This window comes from Miscanthus floridulus, chromosome 9 (genome assembly GCF_019320115.1).
Source record: "Miscanthus floridulus cultivar M001 chromosome 9, ASM1932011v1, whole genome shotgun sequence".
Lineage (NCBI taxonomy): Eukaryota > Viridiplantae > Streptophyta > Magnoliopsida > Poales > Poaceae > Miscanthus > Miscanthus floridulus.
Genome location: NC_089588.1, coordinates 14,728,348 through 14,748,066, shown reverse-complemented (window position 1 = coordinate 14,748,066; position 19,719 = coordinate 14,728,348). Strand labels below are relative to the sequence as shown.

At 41.9% G+C, this 19,719-nt stretch overlaps 1 pseudogene; it reads left to right on the top strand.

Moving 5' to 3' along the window:
• The first annotated feature begins 14,292 nt into the window (after positions 1-14,292).
• Positions 14,293-16,196, top strand: LOC136479290 (wall-associated receptor kinase 5-like; annotated as a pseudogene).
• Positions 16,197-19,719: the final 3,523 nt, after the last annotated feature.

The window sequence follows — 19,719 nt, the reverse complement described above, 5'->3', positions numbered from 1 at the left end:
GTAGTTGCTCCTATTTTCCAGAATGTATTTTAGTGTGATGACTCATTTGGATGTGTGCGTATATGCATGTAAGCATCTACCACCCGTGTTAATATCATGTGTCTACCTTTTTATACCTAAGCAAATGACAAGATATGGAATTCTCGCGCATATTTTGTAGCAAAAATTTTCCATTGGACTTCTCTGTCTCCAAAACGCCTCCTGGCACCATCTGCACTCTGAGGTGCAAAAATTCGTTCAGATTTCTATATTGTGGGCTAGTGGCATGTCACAAGAGGGCATTCTATGCTTACCTTTAGCGACTCCCATGCTTTTTCATAGGTAGCATCAGGAGTCTGCAAATGAGATGGTATCCCAATTAGTCAGTTAATTCTCTATATAAGATATATAAAAGAAGAATTGATAAGGCATAAATAAAACTGACCTCTTCTGCGGTAGAATCTTCAAGATCACAGGAAGGAACCCAGTCCACCACAAGTTTCCTGTCCAATAAGCAACCGACGCATGCAAAAGAGCTTGACAGAAGATGAAGAAACAGATGAGGCCCACCAGTTTGGTTCAAAAATGTATCTGCGTTATGAGATATAAAATAGTAATGGCACCTTGATAACAGATAGGTAGGAATCTAGGCCAGTATACTTTCCAACCATAGCAATCCTAACCTGAAAAGGATTTTCATGCCACAATATCAAGCACTGGTTGTTATATATAAGCTAAGAGAGTCGATTCGGTATTGGAAACAATAGTTAAAATGATCAACAAACCAACTGGAGATTTCAATCTATCACATCTGCTGGCTTTTTCAGTCCATTGAGACAATTGGGGTTCTCGAGCAACTTTAACCACATTGCACGCATGAAGAAATAATACATGTAAGTATTCCTAGAAATGAAGCCAACTGGAAGAGCTTATAATACTTTGGTCCAGTGGCATGCCACTGAAGGTCTAACACTCTCAAAATAGCTTCACGGGCCTTCTGGTCCTATAAAGAGAGAAAAGATTTCAGGTTAACCATGTCAAATGAGAATTTGGCAATCATGCATACAAATAATTTCATATGACATACTTTGAGCAACAAAGGGATGTGCCAAATGTTCTGACATCATGGAGATTAATGATATTTGGTATCTGCCAAATAAAAGCAAAGTCAGCATTGCTGTTGCATGATGCAGACTTGATTTATTTTAAAAAACACTTGAGCAGGCAACATTTTTACAGGAACATGACAAAATTGTGCGGGCTTCACATTCACATGTTCCTCAAGTGGCTGCCAAAAAGTACAACAGCAAACATTTATACAGCCACCATCAGCATTGAAAGGTTCAGAGGAGGCACGGAATGAAAATACAGATACAAGTTATGTAGTATACCTGTGTACTACGACACATGCCAAAATATCAGGCATGAGTCCAAGTGCCCAGCATAGGTGAGGAATACAAAGATTTGTGCCACAACAAAATTAAGGACAATACTCTCTATACTGTATATATCTATACTCTGAAAAAATTATAGGGAACAAAATTAATCAAATGAGCCATGCAAGATAATTGAATCATGCAAGATAACTCACTAAAAATAGCTAATCGAGATTTAATATGAGAATTATTAAACCGAGAGCTAATTGAGAAGTACTAAACACAAGCAAGATAATTCACTGAAAATAGCTCTAGCTAGAAGCCTAACCAAACCACTAATTACCAAGCATGGATTCAAAGCCTAGAAGTTGCCGAGAACAAATACCATGCACCCTGCACTGACAACTACTGAATGAACAATTGCTGTAGCGAGAACTGTTGTTCCTGGGCTAGCTGCTGCTGCTACTTGACCTGCAGATCAGGGACATGAGATGGCTACTGCTGTTGGCACAAAGTGAAAGAGCAGAGAGAGAGGTTTGGTGCTGCACTGCTGCCTAAAAACAGTAAAAATGCAAAGAGGTACTGCATAAATGCAAAGAGAACGGTGGGTGATTGATTTCATTGTTTTCCTCTAGGTCAGTACTATATGTTTTTCATTCTTATATTATCAACTCATTTTTCCCATACATATGCAACTCAGCAACCTATTCTATCTTGCCATCTTGGTGCCTAATATGAACCTGCTGCATCCATCACTATTGCATAGATCAATGTGAAGTAACAAAAAAAAAGGCCATGCTTTATAATCTTAACCATGTGTGCAATGTCTTTTGTCTGCTTCCACATTTCCAAATCCATTTGTTTCTCAAAAAGGAATTAGATTAGGGGATAAGATATATGTGAATTTGAATTTGAAACCAGAGATCACCTTCGGAGTCACAAGAATGATCTGTCGATGTTGTAGCTCCTTACTGTTGGTGTCCGATTCGAAGGAGCTGTAGCACAGTTAAAATAGATTATTATTTTTAGAACCATTTCAGGCTAAGGCTATTCAGCGGGACAATTCAACCATATAGCCTAGAAACATTTCCGTGGGTGCGAAAAGCAGCTCCAGACACTAAGATAATTTCCATATGGAAGACGATTTTTCTTTCCCCAAAACAGTTTCAGAATAATTTACTAGTAGATAAATATACCTGCATGACACACTAAGATAGTTTGACAGATCACTGATCTGCTCCTTATATACCTGCAACATGTTGGAAAGTAAAAGAGATAACATTTTCTTATTTTAGCTACAGAATCCAACAACCGACGAAAACAGCCCCGCTTCACCCCGATAAAACAGCAGCAGCACTCTTCGTGTTTTTTGTATACTTAAAACCGTAGCAGTGATAATAACAAATACTCCCCAAGCATCTACACTGAATGAGCTACAACTTTGGTATTCAAACCAAGGTCAAACATCACCATATTCCGTTTTTATAACAACCTACCGAAGGACAAAAAAAATCATATCTCCCAATCCATCCAACCAAAAATAGAGTTAAAATACTCGATAAAAAGATCATACAAAGTACTACAAAAACATCCATAGCACACTGGACCAATTTAGCCTTGACGAACTTCTAAATTGACACCCAAAATTAATGGTCGAAATTGAATGTGTACTCTATCAGAGACAGTAATATTCAGAACGTGATATCTCTCATAGTATTCAACGAAAAAAATGCGTCTAAATCCTCGTTGGAAAGGTAATGAAAAGTTCTATAACTTTCGTTACTATGGGAGATTCCAATTCGATAGCTAAAGTCCTCAAAATAGACTTCGATCTGTTACAGTGCTGCTTATTATGCCATACAGTATATGGACAGGTCTAATCAGACAGGGCTCAACGAATAGTAAAAATGGAAAAGTGCTTCGATTCAATATCTAAAGCAGATAAAAAACAACCTGATGCCCCTTCCTGCCTTCTCCCTTCGAAAAACCAGCAGCAGTGCATCAACACCAAGAGGGCAATGATCTGTAGCCACCAGAAGAGGTTTCACCAAGCACTGTTACTATCCTTTGTGCTACCGCAATAGAGGAGTGATCATCAGGATCAATCGATGGATACTCACCTGCTGAGACAAGAGGGAAACAGAGCGGCGCTGCCTCCTGTGGTGTGAGTGTCCTGGAGGTAGGCGGCCGGACGGCGCTCCGGCCGGGCGGATGGGCGGCCGCCGCACGCCGGCCACCATGACTGAGCGGCCGAGCGACGGATGTCGCCGCACGCTCGAAGCCCTGGGAGGAACACAAGACGGGAGAAGGCAGCGCCGCGGCATAGCAAGCACGGCCGCACGCTAGGCACCATACTCAAGCGGCCGAGCGCCGCACGCCGCCGGACGCTCGAAACCCCCAAGCCGTGCCCCCACGCTACTCACGAGGGTGATGTGGTCGTGTGAGGGCACTGGTGGTGGGATTGATTGCGTTGATGAGGGTAGTAGGCGGAGGCGGCGGAGGCGCAGGTCGCGGCGTCGTACTTGGTTGCGGGCGGCGGCGAGGTCTCACGGCGCGCGTAATCTGACGGCTCACGGACGGTGGGTTCACTGTTTTGGTCGTGGAGGCCGATCGCTCGATGGTGATTGTGCGTGATTGCCTCGCCAGTGATTGCGATCCCACCTTCCTTATCTTCGCATGGAACCGCGGAGGCGCAAGGAAGGGAACGACGATCCACGATCCCACCTTCCTTCTCGACGTATGACGGAGCGTGGTATCGCACGGAGAGAGGCAGATCCAAAATAAACATCGCACCAAAAACTGTCCACGTTTTGTTCTTTTTAGTTGTAGTATATATATATATATATATATATATATATATATATATATATATATATATATATATATATATATATATATATATATATATAAACATACCCAGTCGATGCAGGCGCCGTTGTCGATGTTGGTGTGGCTGGCATGCGTGCAGACACAAAAGGTGTTCGGCCATGGCCAGTTGAGCTTCTCTTGATTAGTGCAGATTGTAGGAGTCTTAACTGTACTCCTTAATTCTCATTACCCATGGAATGTTGTGTGCCCATTATATGTTGCTGGCACAACCTTGAACAAGCCAAAAAAAGTTGGATTTGGTTCGCTTTAATTGGTGCACCGATTGCAGACCCTTGCTTGGCTAACAGCCCACTATTTCCATGTAAATCCTCATGCATGGACCTTGTTTTGGTGAACTGGTGACATGTATGAAGGCTTCTTAAGATCATCTAGGTGTAGATTAGTGGGTGGATTCATCTCTATTTGGTTCAAATCGATCTAGAAACGTGACTCGCGAGAGGGAGATAGAGTAGAGAGAGAGATCCATACCTTCGGGGTTGACAGAGGAGGTAGAGGAGGAAGAACGGAATGCGGTCCGGTAATGTCCAGAGGACAGCGGTGAGCCCGGCGGAGCTTCCCGTCACTTGCAGCGCGCCCACAATTGGAGGGGCTTCTAGGGTTCTTCGGTAGGGTCCAGTTGCGGCATCGAACCTCGTCCCCCATGCCCTGGCCCCCACCTCTCTCTTTATATAGCGTTGTGTGACAGGGGCCCGCCGACCATTGGTCGGTTAAGCGTCCTAGATCAAGACGCGGTCAAGGGGTCCGATTGGCTGTTGGGCTAATTGGTGGAGATCAAACTAACATTTTTCCCCTTAATCTCACCTTATGACTTAAACTTAACTTACTTACTTTATCTTATTCTTATTCCATTACAGATCAGTGCATAGAGCGTGCCTCATCGTTATGGTCAGTTGCTATTAAATTTAACAGCTACAATGCACCTTCTCTGTTTTGAAACAGATACTCAACTAGACCCTTAATATTCAGAAATCATAGGCTTTCCCATAAATTCATGTCGACTGTGTGTTCTCTGAACGCACTGGGTGGTTAGCCTTTGGTAAGTGGATCAACAAGTACTTACTCGGTACTTATGTGCTCAATGCTTTCAGAATGATTCTGGATTTTCTCCTTTACAACATATAACTTAGTGTTAATGTGTCTGGCAGCACACTTGACCTATTGTCTTAGGAGTTAACTTACTTTAAATGGTTATTCCTGTTGTCTACCATTGTTAAATTCGGGTATAAATTCCCTTAACCTTCTTTTGCCTGTTCCTTAAGCTCATGTCAAGCTATACTATGGTATGCATCACTGATGACACCACAACTGTTTCTTTAGAGCTTTTCTATAATAATACTCTAACTGCGAGTGTTAGCAACTGCTATGGATTTCACTATACATCTCGCCAAGACTTAACATTTATACCCTCAACTATTTGAAAGTACTTGTTCTTTCTTACTCAGCATGAGGCCTATGATACTTTACAAAATTGCAAGATATTTTCAACTCCATTCCAGTGATCTATATCTAGACTGGACTTCTGCCAAAATATCCCAGATACGTAAACTACGTCAGGGTAAGTTCTTACTTGTACTTGTACACTCATCAAGCTTCCAACAGCTAAAGTATATGGAACCATGTTCATTTGATCGATCTCATATCGGTTCCTGGAACACTTAAAGTTCCCAAATCTATTGCCCTTGACTTATAGGAGCAGGCGTAGGTTTACTCACATGCATATTTTATTTCTTTAGAATCTTTTCTAAGTATGCCTTTGCGATAGTCCCAATACCCCATTTTCTTCTATGTCGGTGAATTTCGATTCCTAAAACTAATGACGCTTCACCAAGATCATTCATGTTGAAACTTGAGGACAAAACTTCTTCTCTCAATGACAGATTAACATCACTACTAGTGAGTAAAATATCATCTATTCACAGGATGTGGAAAATGACTTTTTCATTCTTGATCTTTGCATAACGCTATTGTCCTTCTCATTTTCTTTAAAACCCAAACTTTTATATCGTTTCATCAACTTCAAATACTACTAATTTGAGACTTACTTTTAATCCATAAATGGATTTTTATAGGTGGCATCCCATATGTTCTTTTCTTTCATGACAAAACCTTTTGGGTTGTGCTATGTAATCTGTGTTCTCTATAAATCCCCGTTGAGGAATGTCGTCTTTACATCCATCTGATGTAACTCTAAATCGTAATATGTCATGAACACTATTATGATTCTAAAAGAATCCTTGCATAAGACTGGAGAGAAAACTCTCATTGTAATCTATTCATTCTCTTTGTGTAAAGCATATTGCTACAAGTCGTGCTTTATATCTTTCTATATTCTTTTTGGAGTCATATTTTGTCTTATAGACCTATTAACAGCCTACTATTTTGGCTCCATTAGGAATTACTTCTAAGTCCCAAACATCGTTGGTATTCATCAAATTCATTTCAACTTTCATAGCTCCTTATCATTTAAATGAGTAAACGCTTCTCATGGCTTCTTCAAATGAGGTGGGATCACCCTCCATTTGAATTTCTTCACTAACATAGACTTTATAGTCATCAGAAAACTAATTTACTAATCCTTTAAGACCTTCTGGGGCCTCAGCTACTGGCACTTTCATATGGGGCTGTTGTTGCTCTTCATTGCTAAGAGGCAATTGATTTTATAGGCTCCTGTATTACAAGGTCCTTGTTTACATTATTTATCTTGTTCGAAGAGCTAACAACAGGTGTTGTATTAGTCATACAACATCAATAGGTATTGAGGAACTTGTTGCTCCTGAATCACTGAAGTGGGCACGTAGTCCCATTTCTCTTTAAGTCATAGGTCTCTACATACCGTTCTCCTCCTAGATCTTCCCATCTTTTTAAAAAATGGTGTATCTTCAATATTTTATTTTGGGTTTAATCTGTTAAAACCTCATATGGCGCTTTCAGCACCACCTTAACATCTTTGAGGCTGACTACGCTATTTTCCTATCGAAACTTTAAAAAGTCTAGGAATTTAGCTATTTCTCTGCTTAGGGGTATCATTGTTGTGACCGTTGTACTCCTCCAACGGTTTCATCTTAATTAATCTTTATCTCACTCTCAATGAAGAGTATCTTTCTTAACTGATCTTTATCTCACTTTTAATGAAGAGTATTTTTCTTAATTGATCTTAATATTCTCCCTCTCGAAATATGGCATGAACTTTATGGCCATAATTTTGAGAACTATTCAGAAAGCCTGTGAACGAGGAGACACTTATAAGTTACTTCATTCACATGATTATGTCATGTAAACAAAGTTATTTCTTGATCCGTTTACGAGTATACTTTCCTTATTTCACTTCAAGAACTTAACGAGGTCTTTCATTAGCAGTACTTTTACAAGTCACGCTTGTATCTTTTCTTTATCTTTTGGTTAGTATTGACCATGACGATGCATTTTCTATTGTGCCACGGTCAATACTAGAACAACATAAGAGATACCTAAACTTCTCTCGCTATGTGGGATACAAAACATATGAATCATCACAAAACTTTTTCCGCTATGCAGTATTGACTAGCATAAGTACTATGCCAAAACTTCTCCCCTCGCGGGACAAATTTATACACAATTTACTGTAACGAAAACTTAGTCATGACGACTTAAAACATTCACTTATTTCTTCATTTTCTAATTAAATCTTCTCAGTTGATTTCAATTTAATCAAAAATTAGTAAACTAACAAAAAAACCAGTCCTAAAGTGGCTTGACTCAAGCCTTTTCATTCACATAGCCTAGCATTGTAGTCTGTTGACATGCAGCCGAGTGATCTCATTGATTAAAAAATAAAACATACAATATGCTTCTGCATCAATTCTACATCACCGTTGGGCAGAAAATAGAATTAATATATAAAACTCATAAATCAACTTCAAATACATATAACTACTCTTCAAAATTAAATTCTAACGTTGGTTCAAATTTAATTAGAAGATAATCAACATCATTGCAGCGAAAACTTAATAATAAATATATTCTTTTAGTTTAGGAGCATTTCTTGGTCCTTATCTACTCTCTGAAAAATTCACCACGTTGGTATAAAATTTTCCAGAGATTTATACTTCAAACTTAAATTCATTATAATATTGTCATCATCAACGTTGGTCAAAAATTACAATACCATAATCTTCAATGTTTTCCTAAACGGTAAACGGTCTTTACACGGTCGCCCTTCGTTTAGCGTTTAGGCTGTTTACACGGTGTTTAAATGAAGTTAAACAGTCTAAACGGTTTTATACTTTTAAAAAAAATACATATAATTATATATGTGCACGTAAAAAATCAAGTATTCTAGCATTTATACATATTTATCCGAGTAAAAATCAATTATTTTGGTATGTATATATATTTATGCATGCGAAAAGAACCAAATATAGATATTTATGCACGTAACATATCAAGTGTACACATTTATAAATATAATAAACTTAAGTATACAAATTTATCCATACCAAACTGAACTAGATTTACCTCGTGTTCGCCTAAACGGCCGTTTAAACAACTGTTTACCTTATTTAATGTTGTTTATCTCCGTTCCGTTTAGGCCATTTAGGCTGTTTTTTCCCGTTTTTTTTACCGTTTAAAAGGTCAACTGTTTAATTTCCATTTACCCCCTAAACAAAACAGTTTACCACCGTTTACCGTTTACTAACCGTTTAAACGACCATTTAATCCATTTAGGCGAACACTGATCTTACTTAAATAAAACAGACTACTCCTCTAATTTAAAATTTCACCATTGATTCCAATTTAATTAGAGGATAAACATAATCATAATTTACTAAATATAACTGCTCTTCAAATTAAATTCTCTCGTTGGTTCGAATTTAATTAGAATATAATCAACATTAAACTTTGCAGCGGAAATTTAAAAATAATTGGTGAATCTGACCCACAGGAAAAATCACTTAACTAATTTTCTTTGAGTCATTAATCAATTTCTAGAAATTAACTATTTTACTGGAAAAAGAAAAAGACTCAATTCTTTACTGTTTCTTCGGCCCGGACTGCTTTCAGCCCAGCCCACCTTGCTTGCGCGCGCGCTGCGCCTTCCCAGGCCGCAACCTGGGCCTGGGCCGGCAAAGCCGCCCGCCCGCTCACGCCCGCCTGTGCCAACCTCTGGTCCGTCGCTTCTGCGCTGTTCAATGGAGATCAACGGCTAAGCGTGTGTCTCGGGAGAACAAAACGGTGCGACAGCGCCGCTCCCCCAAACCCTAGCTCACTCCACTCTCCCCTTTCTCTCTCTCTCTCTTCGCCCGCGACGGACCGCTCTCTCTTCCTTCTCTCTCTAGAACCTCGGTGGTCGGAGATGGTGGCGCCGCCATGGGGCCCCTCGTTAGTGAGCACGCACGCCCAAGGCCGAGCGTGCCACCATCGAGCAGCCTTATGCCGTTGCCCTTAACCACCTAGCTCGAGGCTTCCCCTGCGGTGGCCTGCCGCTAAGAGCCACCTGAGTGAGAGCCTGAGGCGGAGGGATGGTGGCGCCGTTGCCAACGCGCGCTCCTTAATGGGTGAGCGCGCCGCCGTCGAGCGGTCTAGCTACGACGCTCTAGCACGGCCGCAGTACATCGGTGCGGAGGCCCATCCCGAGGTGATCCGGTGAGTGGAGGGCGGCGAGGTAAGCCGCCTCCCTAGCCCTTCCCCTTTCCCCTTGATCTTCTCTATTTGAACTTCTTTTTTTCTTCTTGGAGCTGGTCCGATTTAGGGTTAGGGTTAGGGTTGGCTGTACTATTCATCTTCCCCTTCTGTCTTCGCGGGTTAGAGTTAGGGTTCGGGTTGTTCTCAAAACCGAGACCCCCTTTACTGTTCTTTTCTTCACCCCGATTAGGGTTAGGGTTCACATTGAATCCTTTGCTTAGATCCGAATCGGATCTCTCACCTCCTTCTAATTGCTGCTACCCTTACTAAACCTACACCTAGAACCTAGCTTTGATACCAATGAAGGCTTCTTAAGATCATCTAGGTGTAGATTAGTTGGTGGATTCATCTCTATTTGGTTCAAATCGATCTAGAAACATGACTCAGGAGAGGGAGATAGAGTAGAGAGAGAGATCCATACCTTCGGGGTTGACAGAGGAGGAAGAATGGAGTGCGGTCCAGTAATGTTCAGAGGACGGCAGTGAGCCCGGCGGAGCTTCCCGTCACTTGCAGCGCGCCCACGATCGGAGGGGCTTCTAGGGTTCTTTGGTAGGGTCCAGTTGCGGCGTCGAACCTCGTCCCTGTGCCCTGGATCCCACCTCTCTTTATATAGCGCTGTGTGATAGGGGGCCGCCGACCAATGATTTGTTAAGCGTCCCAGATCAGGACGCGCTCAAGGGGTCTGATTAGCTGTTGGGTCAATGGGTGGAGATTAAACTAACAGTGTACTCCTTAATTTGTTGTAGTTCTTCTCGTGCTACTCGCCTGCAAGTTTGGATTTTCGAAAGGAATGTTGGGTCCTCGGGAGTTACTAAGGATGTCTGATATGTATCCTGCTACATGGGTTAGGCCATCACTTCGAGCTCTGATCCAACAGACACTACGTATGCAAGCGTCAGACGCTAAAACTGTATATACACTGTGTGCGTCTCTAGCACCATCGATCTCACATAGCCAAAAAAACGAGAAAAGGAGAGTCAATCCATATATGCATGATAATAATGGATATCTTGATGTTCGAAGCCATGCCAAAGTACAGATCATCAACTACTGCGACGACAACGACGTCAGCGGCGGCGGCATTGTTGCAGCTCATCATCTTCTCGCTGTCGCTACCGACGAGGGGCGCCAGCTGATGATGGGACTACCGGGATGCACAACCCGCTGCGGGAACGTGAGCGTGTCGTACCCGTTCAGCATCGAGCCGACGTACTACCTAGAGGGCTTCAACGTCACCTACAGCGCCACCGACTGGTCTTCTGGATGGGCGACATCCAGTACGTCATCACCGGAATCTCGCTCGGCCGCTCCACCATGAGCTTAGTGCACAGTGCCTTTGTCAGGTGCCACAGGCACTTGATAAAGCTCACAAAATACTCGGTAAAGTTTACTCGGTAAACAGCACACGGCATCTACCGTGCCGACAAACATCTCTTTGCCGAGTGTTTTCTATCGGACACTCGGCAAATATTTTGCCGAGAGCTGAAACAGACGCTCGGCGAAAAAAGTAACGCGACGACGTGGAGACGGTCACGGCGCGTTTGCCGAGTGTCCCGGACCTGACACTCGGCAAAGAAGTTTGCCGAGTGTCAAATCCTGGGCCCTCGGCAAACCTGCCTTATTTGTCGAGTGTCAAATACTGGACACTCAGCAAAAACTGGCCCGGAACATACAAGTGTTGCCTTTTTTGTCGAGTGTCACAGCGCAGACACTTGGCAAAGAAGCTATTTTAGTCCCAGAATGCACAGAAATTTGCCACGTATCCGCTTTGCTGAGTGTTTTTACCCTAGCAATCGGCAAAAGGCATCTTTGCCGAGTGTAACACTTGGCAAATCGACCATATATTTTCTATTTTTATTGTTCGGTCACGTATAACTTACTCCACTCAAATAAACATTATAGGCATCACACATAGTTTACAATAAGTTTCACAGATAGTTCATATAGATATATCGACACAACATAAATGCAAATAAACTTCAGAATCACTAGTAGGTTCATTCACAACCACAAATAGTCATAAGTAGTCACAAGTAATCCACAAATGCAAATACAAATAAAATCATAAGTAGTCACTTATGCCACAGGTTCCACTGCGACCACGCTGGGTCATGAGGCTCAATCGATGCCACCGATTGATTCTGCACAAAGAAGACGAGATTGCATGTGTGAGACAAGATTGAACAACATGTATGGTCTCTCAGCTGCCTAACTAGTATAACCCTAGCAACTATCAGCGTGTGTGTGGGCGCGGGTGTGCGTGTGTGAGTGTGTGCGTGTGTGTGGCCGGGGCTATGTACGATGGAGGTTTGCTGAGTGCCCACGATCTAGCACTCGGCAAAGCCAAGGTTTGTCGAGTGCTAGATCGTGGGCACTCGGCAAACCTGTTTTCTTTTTTTCATTTTTGAACCATAAACTATTGCGCATGTGTGGGGCCGTGAAGCAGTTTGCCGAGTGTTCCAGGTCTGACACTCGGCAAACCCTAGTTTTGCCGAGTGTCACATCATAGGCACTCGGCACACGTATTTTTTTTATTTTCCTCCTTTTTTATAACGTGGTTTTCTCAATTTATTCCAATGTACTTTAAAAATACCTTCTCAAATTCATTGAACAACATATATTTGATTTTTCTAGGAATATTATTTTATTATTTTATGCAATTATAGCTCAAATTCAATCTATATCAATTAAAATCCTATAATTACACTTAATAAATTAAAATTATCAAACGGATCCAAAAAATTACTAAAATTTCACATGAATCAATCTATGTTCTTCATTGCCTATACAAAAAGTTTTAAAGTCAAACCCCAATTCGACCGTCACTTTGACTCCAAATCCTATAGAATTCTTCTTAACGCTTCGATTCTTCTTCTGAGATACTTCAGTTTGTAAACATTGTACGTGACAGATTGTGCAAAACCTTCTCAATTTTTTATCATGGCCTCCACGTATGATATCATGAGATCTTGACAAATCTCATGTTTTTCAGACTTCGTTTGATTTTTTAGAATTTAAAAACCATTCAGCAACACGTTCGTGGTCGTGTTTCCTGAACGAGAGATTCAAAATTTCTTTTCATTTCCCGGATAAGGCCTCACACCGGACTCAATAACATGAATATCATTTTTCTACTCATTTTATTCTATTATTTGAATCACTTGCCGTTCAAATTTGACTTATACCAAAAAATTCCTTGAAATTCAATAAATTAATTAAATATAGCAAACAGATCCAGAAATATACCAAATCTTAAAATGGAGTACAACATGGTGTATGTGGAGAGTAGAAAAAGTTTCAAGGTCAGAAGAGAAAAAACTTATTATTTCATGCAGTTATAGCTCAAATTCGATCTATATCAATTAAAATCCTATAATTGCACTTAATAAATTAAAATTATCAAACAGATCCAAAAAATTACCAAAATTTCACATGAATCAATTTATATTCTCTATTTTCTATACAAAAAGTTTTGAAGTCAAACCCCAATTCGACCGTTACTTTGACTCCAAATCCTACCGAATCCTTCTCAACGCTACGATTCTTCTTCTGAGATACTTCGGTTTGTAAATATCATACGTAACAGATTGTGAGAAACCTTCTCAATTTTTTATCACGACCTCCACGTATGATATCATGAGATCTTGACAAATCTCATGATTTTCAGACTTCATTTGCTTTTTTTTTAGATTTTAAAAATCATTCGGCCACACGTTCGTGGTCGTGTTTCCTAAACAAGATCTTTGAAATTTCTTTTCATTTCCCGGGTAAGGCCTCACACCGGACTTAATAACATGAATATCATTTTCATACTCATTTTATTCTATTATTGGAATCACTTGCTGTTTAAATTTGACTTATACCAAAAAAATTCTTGAAATTCAATAAATTAATTAAATATAACAAACAGATCTAGAAATATACCAAATCTTAACATAGAATACCACATGTTGTATGGGGAGAGTAGAAAAAGTTTCAAGGTCATTGGAGAAAAAAATTATTTATTTGCCGAGCGCAAAAAAAAACACTCGGCAAAATTATTTTTTTGTCGAGTGCTAAAGGAAAACACTCGGCAAACTTACTTCTTTGTCGAGTGCCACTAACGGACACTCGGCAAACTCTTAACGGCAGGCACACTAACTAACGGATGTCCACGTGGCTGTTTTTTTCTATGTGTCTCTGTTTTGTCGAGTGTTTTGTCCTAGTTTGCCGAGTTGTCTTTTTTCAGCACTCGGCAAAGAATTTGTATGCCGAGTGCCATTATTTTGCCGAGTGTGGTTTCTGCAGCACTCGATAAATAGTTTTTTTACCGAGTGTCCGATAAAATACACTCGGCAAATATTTTGACACTCGACAAATCACCTGTTTCGGATAGTGTCAGGTTGTCATGGCGCCGTCGCTGGTGCCAAGACCAGCCGACACGAACTGGACCGGCGCCGAGAACCCCACGGGGTGCCACTTCTTCTACGAGAAACTCAAGATGGACTGGGAGCTGGCCGGCCGCCCGCAGCGCCATGCGAGCCGGCCTGGGAACGAGACGTGCCCAAAGGATCTGGGCAGCAGCGCGTGCCACAGTAGCTTCAGCACCTGCACCACCACTCGCACCACGTACGTACAGCTGGTTCAACCACACCACCGGCTACGTACAGCTGGTTCCAACTGTATATATATACAGGTTTAGCTACCCTGGATGATAAAATTCTGTCGTCAAATTCTTGTCATTAGATATCGATGAGTGCACGATTGGGGATAAATGCTTTGGCAATTGCACAAATTTGCCTGGAAGCTATTTGTGCCAGTGTCCGAAGGGAACCAGTGGCAACCCAAAATTCAAAACGGTTGCATAAGTCCACCTGATCCAAACACAGGTAACATATGCTAAACACACTACAAACTCCCATGCATAGACGTTTACGTAAATGCGCATACACGTTCTCTATGAACACCCATACGTGTACCCGGCCCTGCCCTGTCAACACCTTCAAAAGACAAAGCCAGCGAATGTTGAGATTAACAAAGTCACCATAGATGCATTATATCGTTGTTAATGAGCATATCACCTACCACTGAAAGAGTGAAACTGCTTATTCGTATACCCAGTTTCTGCTAAAGATACCTATGTGCCTTAGACGACCCAAGCATGGGTGTATGTTTTCAGAATTTACTCTAATAGTAAATTGACAATTTGTGTGTCACCCACAGGGCTAATCATTGGTCTAGGCATTGGAAGTGGTGCGATGCTTATCTTTCTTGTTATAATCATGACACTAATAATTCGCAAAATCAAGACACAAAGGAGGAAAAAGATGAGACAAAGATTCTTTAACCAAAACCATGGGCAATTGTTGCAACAATTGTTACCTCAAAGGGCAGGCATAGCCGAAAGAATGATTGTTATTACTTTGGAAGAACTGGAGAAAGAAACGAACAAATTTGACAAAGCTCGTGAACTTGGTGGTGGAGGGCACGGAACAGTGTACAAGGGAATCTTATCGAGTCTACATGTTGTGGCGATTAATAAGTCAAAAATAGTGATACAAAGAGAAATCAATGAGTTCGTAAACGAGGTTGCTATCCTTTCCCAGATAAATCGTAGAAATATTGTGAAGCTTCCAATGGCACCCTTTACAACTACCTTCATGTTGGAAATTCAACATCACTACCATGGAGAAATAGATTAAGGATTGCAGTCGAAACCGCCAGGGCTCTTGCATATCTTTACTCACTCACTTCAAGGCCAATAATCCATAGGGATGTCAAGTCTCCAAATATACTTCTGGATGACAATTTAAACGTGAAGTTGTCAGACTTTGGAGCTTCAAGGTACATTCCTATTGATCAAAGTGGGCTAAATACTACTGTGCAAGGAACATTTGGGTACTTAGATCCTATGTACCATAGCACGGGGCACCTTACGGAGAAGAGTGATGTGTACAGCTTTGGTGTGCTATTGATAGAGCTACTTACTAGAAAGAAGCCTATTTCATATAGATCTGTAAAAGGTCATGACCTTGTGTATCATTTTGTCACTCTCGTGTCGAAAGGCAACTTATTTGGATACTGGATCCACAAGTTGTCAAGGAGGGAGATGGAGAAGTTGTTGACATTGCTCTATTGGCAGCAATATGTGTGAAGCACGAAAGCAAGGACCAGCCGACAATGAGACAAGTGGAAATGACACTAGAAAGCGTTTATGCAGCAAAGGAGTATGTTTCGAGTGACATGACAGATGATCAATGGTATGAGGAGATTACAAATGTGGATACTACTATGTATACAAATCGGGATTGATTTGAAAGGTCCATGTGTGTTTGACATAGAAAAGAGATATAATTACTGCTTCCTATATGTAACTTTAATGGCTTCGTTCGCTTCGCTGGAAAAACAAGCGAAACACTGGTTGTGAAAGAAAAACACTGTTCCGGCTGAAAAATAAGCTGAAAAAGACGGATTATAAGAGAAGCGAACAGGGCTGGTGTGAATGGTGACACACATATGATGCAAGTGTACCTTAAGTCAACTTTTTTTCTATATAACAGTGGCAGAACATGATAATTATTTAGGATGTAATATGTATAAGTAGTTTCACATATTTTCTACAATGCCTCAGGTAACTTTTCATGTTATTTTAATTTTAATAACTATAGAGGCGGATAATTTACCTTCAAGTTCATAAGTTACTTTATATTATTTTTTGTAATCGCATAGGTGGGTTACTTTGAATAGCAAAGGTAATGGCTAATCAAGATATAACTTTAGGGATTAGTAGTTTGTATAATTTCTAGGATGGGTCACTTAGATAAAAATAAGGGGATTATTTTGGGATATTTCTCGTAATCGCAGATGTTGGTAATTTGCAGATGTGGATTTTGTGATTACCTTAGAGCATCTCAAGACTCTTTCTAAACTCATTCTCTGAATCATTATTTTGAGAGTTATTTGAATAAAAGTTGTTTTCTTTATCTTTGTATCCTCCAATAATTTTTCTATATCTTGTGCGCACTTTAGAGAATCATTCTCGATACCCATCTTTGGCTAGAGAGAAATAGGTAATAGAGGATGTCTATATAGTGTGGAGGGCTGAAGGGTCGAGATGGCGACTAGAGGGGGGGTGAATAGTCTTTTCTAAAACTTAATCGCGTCGGCTAACCGATACAAATGCGGAATTAAAACTATCGGTCTAGCCAAGACTATACCCCACTATATATGTTCACTAGCACCTTGCAAAGATAACAATTAAGCAACAAAGGTGCCGGGCTAGCTAGAGCTCTCCTAAACAATTCTAGGAGCAAGGTTACACAAACCTATGCCACTAGTACTTTAAGCGATAAGGGAGCTCCTACACATGCTAGTAAGCAAAAGCACAAAGCTAACTAAGCTCACTAGCAATGCTCAATAACAAAGCAACCAATGCCTAATTAGAGAGCGCAAATACTTAGCTACACAAACTAAGCAATGTGACTAACAAGGTTACTAAAACCAAATTAGCCACGCAAGGGAGCTACTTCTATGCTACACAAGCAAGAAGGTAATTAGCAAGCTACACAAGCTATCTAATTACACGAGCAACTACACAAGCTTAATATGTATAAAAGTAATTGCAAGCTTGTGTAACGGGGATGCAAACCAACGGGAAGAATAAGGTTGACACGATGATTTTTCTCCCGAGGTTCACGTATTTGCCAACACGCTAGTCCCCGTTGTGTCGACCGCTCACTTGGTGGTTCGGCGGCTAATTAGCATCACCCGCTAAGCCCGCACGTCGGGCGCCGCAAGAACCTACCCCTTGAGTGAGGGTAGCTCAATGACACGCTTTACTAAAGTTGCTCTTCGCGACTCCCGCGGGGCGAGCACAATGCCCCTCACAAGCACTTCTCCGGAGCGCCGCACAAGCTTCTTGCGCGCTTCGACGGAGACCACCACCAAGCCGTCTAGGAGGTGGCAACCTCCAAGAGTAACAAGCACCACCGGCTTGCAACTCGATCACCTAGTGCCACTCGATGCAACCTCACGATGCAATCGCACTAGAATCGCTCACTCACACAATCGAATGATCACTATCAAGTATATGTGTGATGGAGGGCTCCCAAGCACTCACAAGCATGGACACTAAGTCCCTTGAGGTGCTCCACACCAGCCATGGCCGAGGGCCACTTCTATTTATAGCCCCAAGGGCTAAACTAGCCGTTACCCCTTCACTGGGCAACGGTCGGGCCGACCGGACGCTCCGGTCGTGTTGACCGGACGCTGGACCTCAGCGTCCGGTCACCCACAGACGACCACGTGTCCTGGTTCCAACGGTCACTTGACCTGACCGGACGCTCCAGCTTCAACTGACCGGACGCTGGACCCTCAGCGTCCGGTCATTTCCAGTAAGCTCCCGAGCATGACCGGACGCGTCCGGTCGAACGCGATCGGACGCAGCCAGCGTCCGGTCACTCTCCAGCTACTGCTACACTCTATGTCAGTGCGACCGGACGTAGCCTGCCAGCGTCCGGTGCATTCAGATCCAGCGTCCGGTCAGTTGATCGACGCCGGCATCTTCGCGACCAACTCGTTTTCACTTCTAACTTCTTCACCCTTGCACCAATATGCTAACCACCAAGAATTTGCATCCGGCGCAATAGAAAATAGACATTCCATTTTCCCAAAAGCGCCGAATCCCGCCGAGCTTGCTCGGCGGGAGGGAGAGAGGGACCCAAACCCATCTCACCCCTACAAACACCACCGCCTTTGTAAATGTGCCAACACCATCAAGTGTACACCACCATGTGTATGTGTGTTAGCATTTTCACAATCATTTTCCAAAGGATGTTAGCCACTCAACTTGCCACGCCACTCGATCCTAGCGACAATGCAAAGTTAGATCACTCGAGTGGCACTAGATGACCGATATGCAAACAAGTTTGCCCCTCTTGATAGTACGGCCATCTATCCTAAACCCGGTCATAAACTTCTCTACACACCTATGACCGGTGAAATGAAATGCCCTAGGTTATACCTTTGCCTTGCGCATTCCATTCCATCTCCTTCAATGTCGATGCAACACATGCACCAACACGATCAACAATGATATGATCCACTTCATATCATCACATGATCATATTGGTTCATCGATCTTGACTCTACTTGCTCTTCACCGTTGCCATCGTCCATCGGCGCCAAGTCTTGCTCAAGCTTCACCGCCACGCGGTCCATCACTCCAAAGCCTTCGACTTGCCCTTCACGCTTGCAACCGGTCCATCAAGCCAAGTCTTGTCTTGATCTTCTCCACCTTGATCACATGACTCAATGTCATGTCTCATGTGCATTTAGGCTCCTTCATCATCACATGTGTGAGCTTTGCAACATCTCCAAGCCATTTTCACCTCCATGGCATATGTTGCTCACACACATGTACCTGTGGACTAATCACCTGTGTATCTCACATAAACACAATTAGTCCACCTAAGTTGTCACTCAATTACCAAAACCAAACAAGGACCTTTCAAGGGCGAACTAAAATATTAAGGGGAGAGGCTAATTTGCCCAATGCTAAATGTAACTACACTAAGAGCATCTCCAAGAGTTCCCTAATTTTTCTCCTAAAAACTTGTAGTTTGGCAACTCCTAAAAAGATATTGGAAGGGAAAATAGATAGTCATCTACAAGAGTTTTTAATAAATGGTATCTAAAAAATCAAATTTGAGGCCCACATTATTTTTTTTCTGGCTTGTTGTGTTGTTTTGTCGCGCGTCTTCTCCTGCCTTTGCCGAGCGCCGCACATGATCCCAGCCGCCGTCGCCAGGTCATAGCCACGCCGCCACGCTTCCAG